The 3,427-nt window shown below is 43.9% G+C and overlaps 1 long non-coding RNA gene across 1 annotated transcript; it reads right to left on the bottom strand.

Moving 5' to 3' along the window:
• Nucleotides 1–471: 471 nt before the first annotated feature.
• On the bottom strand, nucleotides 472–944 carry LOC131331911 (uncharacterized). The gene is made up of 2 exons (XR_009201544.1): nucleotides 719–944; nucleotides 472–600 (listed from the first exon to the last, which is right to left on the bottom strand). It is a non-coding gene; the product is annotated as an uncharacterized LOC131331911 (long non-coding RNA).
• Between the last annotated feature and the right edge of the window lie 2,483 nt (nucleotides 945–3,427).

The following is a 3,427-nucleotide window of genomic DNA, read 5'->3' as shown; positions in this document are numbered from 1 at the left end:
GGTTCATTCCAGGTGAAAAACAAACAAGACGGCAATTCACAAAATGAACCTACCCAAATGCTTGACAATGGCAAATTGAATAATCCTTTACAGAAAAAAACTGTAAAGGAATGTAACCAGGTTATTGTATCATGAAACAACGGTGAGTTCCAAGGATCTTCTACTGGTGAATGCATCTTGGCTCTAAGCGGCAGTCAGTACACTATTATAAAAGTGCCTGCTGTTGACTCTTGTATAGAGCCATTAATGATAACTTTGTCAAACATTTGGTCACCTATAATATCAAGTAAGATCTGGGCAGAGATAGACTCCTAGCGCTAGGTATATAGAAATCCTACAAATCAAACTTCTGTTTGAAGGTCATCGCAAACGTACACACGACATACAAATATGCATATATATATCCATATAAATGAATGCAAAATCATCATCAACAGCAGAAGCATATACACAATCAAACAAATCCAAGCATTTTTCGCAAGGACTCAACAATACTTGTGCCATTTCACCACTTGACCGTATCCATTTTTAGTCCAAAAGGAAGTGTTTCCACCAATTTGTGAAACCTCAGAATTACAGATAGATTCATGAACCTTAAATCTGCAATTTAAACCATCAAATAGCTACTACAACTGAGTCCAAATAACACAAACATGAATAAACTACAGATATATATACACACATGTAAAAATTTATAGACAAGTACATCAAAATATACATGTATATCTGATGATTACGAGAGTGGTCGCCGATTATATACGTCCCTGAACAGAAGAACGATTTTCTCGCTGAAGAGCGGCATGCTAAGCTCAGATCGAGAAAGTACCAAGTCGAATGACTCCTCCATTGTTGTGAATTTAGAGGAATGCGGCGAACCAGTGTAGCATTATATAGACTCAGGAAACCCTAAAAGGCCGAAAATGGGTGAAGCAGCCGTTTGAAACCAAGGTGGATCTCTCAATTAGTGAAGGGCCGCAAGGCCTGATCCATGTGTGGTCTAGTATCATCACACGTTACATAGATTTTTGTTTGGGCCTAAATGAATAGAACCCACATTGGCTCAGCCCAATTAAACTCTGCTGTTGAACTCGAGACGATACCTATTTTGAGGAACTTCCTGGCCGGTCCTCTTTGGGTGAAGAATAGTCCACTAGATCTTGCTCAAAGAACCCATAGCCCAGTAGGTCCTCTTCATTATTTTGTTGACAAAAATACCCCTTGCAAAAAAAAAAGACAATTACAAAGAGACGATTGAGACGATTCCACCACCACCACTACATCGTCGCTGCCGCCACCCCCACCACCGGCAACACGCCGCCACCACCACCACGCCACCTCCACCACCCCCACCACCACCACCCCGACATCGCCACCACCAGCACGCCACCTCCACCACCCCCACCATCACCACACCGCTACCACCACCACATCGCCATCACCACCACCACCACACCGCCACCACTCCATCACCACCACAATTAACACTGTTAATTTTTTTTTATGTAAATTCACACCCCAATTGACAGTGTTAATACCCTTTGGTCCATACTTCTGCTGCCGCCGCCACCACCACAACCACCGCCACCACAATGACCAGCACCACGCTGCCACCACTACCACCACAACCACTACCACCACGCCAGTAGCACCACCACCACCGCCACAACCACCACCCACACCACCACCACCACCACCACCGCCATAACCACCACCCACACCACTACTCCACCACCACCGCCTTGTTGCCGCCACCACCACCAACGCCACCACAATGACCACCACCACCATCACTACTCCACCATCACCGACAACACCCCCACCATAATGACCACCACCACGCCGCCGCCACCACTACCACCACAATTAACAGTGTTAATTAATAGTCCGTCCATATAACCTCCTACATCACCACAAAGCCGCACCACCACCACCACTCCACCATCACCACCATGCCGCCGCCACCACTACAACAATTAATAGTTTTAATTTTTGTCTAAATTAATAGTGTTAATTAACAGTGTTAGTTCTTATCTAAATTAACAGCATTAATTTCTATATAAATTCACATCATAATTAACAGTGTTAATTAACAGTTGGCTCATACAACCTCCTACACCACCACCACGCCACGACCACCACCCTGCCGCCGCCACCATCACAATGAACACCACCACGCCGCCGCTGCCACCACCACTCCACTACAACCACAATTAACAGTGTTAAATTTTATCTAAATTAACAGTATTAATTTTTATCTAAATTTACACAACAATTAACAATATTAATTTCTACCAAATTCACACAACAATCAACATTGTTAATTTTTATCTAAAAACACAATTAACAATTAACAGTGTCTAAATTTACGATTAACAATGTTAACTTCTGTATAAATTTACGATTAACAGTGTTAACTTCTGTCTAAATTATCCAAGCCACCGCCACCAACACCACCACCTCTACCATCACCACCACGCTTCTACCATCACCACCACGCCACAATTAATAGTGTTAAAATCTGTCTAAATTTACGATTAACAGTGTTAACTTCAGTTTAAATTTACGATTAACAGTGTTAATTTTTGTCTAAATTTACGATTAATAGTGTTAAATTCTGGCTAAATTTACGATTAACAGTTTTAGCTTATGTCTAAATTTACCACCAACAGTATTAAATTATGTCTAAATTTATGATTAACAGTGTTAACTTCTGTCTAAATTATATGTTGCAACAATCGATGTATTGCAGCAAATGATGTGTGCAATCAGAGTATGAATCACCCACACACATGGCCAAGGGGTACGTTGAAATATTAAAAAAACAAAAAATAAGCAAAAATTATGTATAAAGTGAAATTATAAAGTAAAAATATTAAACAAAGCAAATTATGCATAAAGTGAGATTAATCTGATCTTCTTCGATCCTAATCTGATCACCTCGAGGGACCTGACCGATGCCGTGAGGGAGATCGACAAGGATGGCGACGACGGGATCGGCCTCGAGGAGTTCGCCGACTTCGCGGCCCGCGGTGGTGGAGGCAAGAGCAACAACAACAGCAAGGAACAGGCTGATATCAGAGGAGGATGGCGATGGTGCGATCGGCCTCGAGGAGTTCACCGACTTCGCGGCCCGCGACGGCGGAGGCGAGAGCAACAACAACAGCAAGGAGATCGGCGACGCGTTCGAGATGTACAACCGGGACAGGAACAGGACGATCTCAGTCGATCGGGTTGGACTAGGCTAGTAGCTTGAGCCGACGACGACAGAGAGGAGAGAGGAGCGACGATTGCAACTCGACAAACTACCCTCGCAACCAAGGAAGAAGCCATGGCTCGGAATTCGTCGACGGTCGACTAAGATCGAAACCAAATTGACGGGCTCTTGGGCGGTGGTTGAAACCAGCGGCGGTGGTGGAGGGAGGGCGGC

Source organism: Rhododendron vialii, chromosome 7a (genome assembly GCF_030253575.1).
Source record: "Rhododendron vialii isolate Sample 1 chromosome 7a, ASM3025357v1".
NCBI lineage: Eukaryota > Viridiplantae > Streptophyta > Magnoliopsida > Ericales > Ericaceae > Rhododendron > Rhododendron vialii.
The sequence above is the reverse complement of the archived record's forward strand: the minus strand, read 5'-3'. Positions and strand labels throughout refer to the sequence as shown.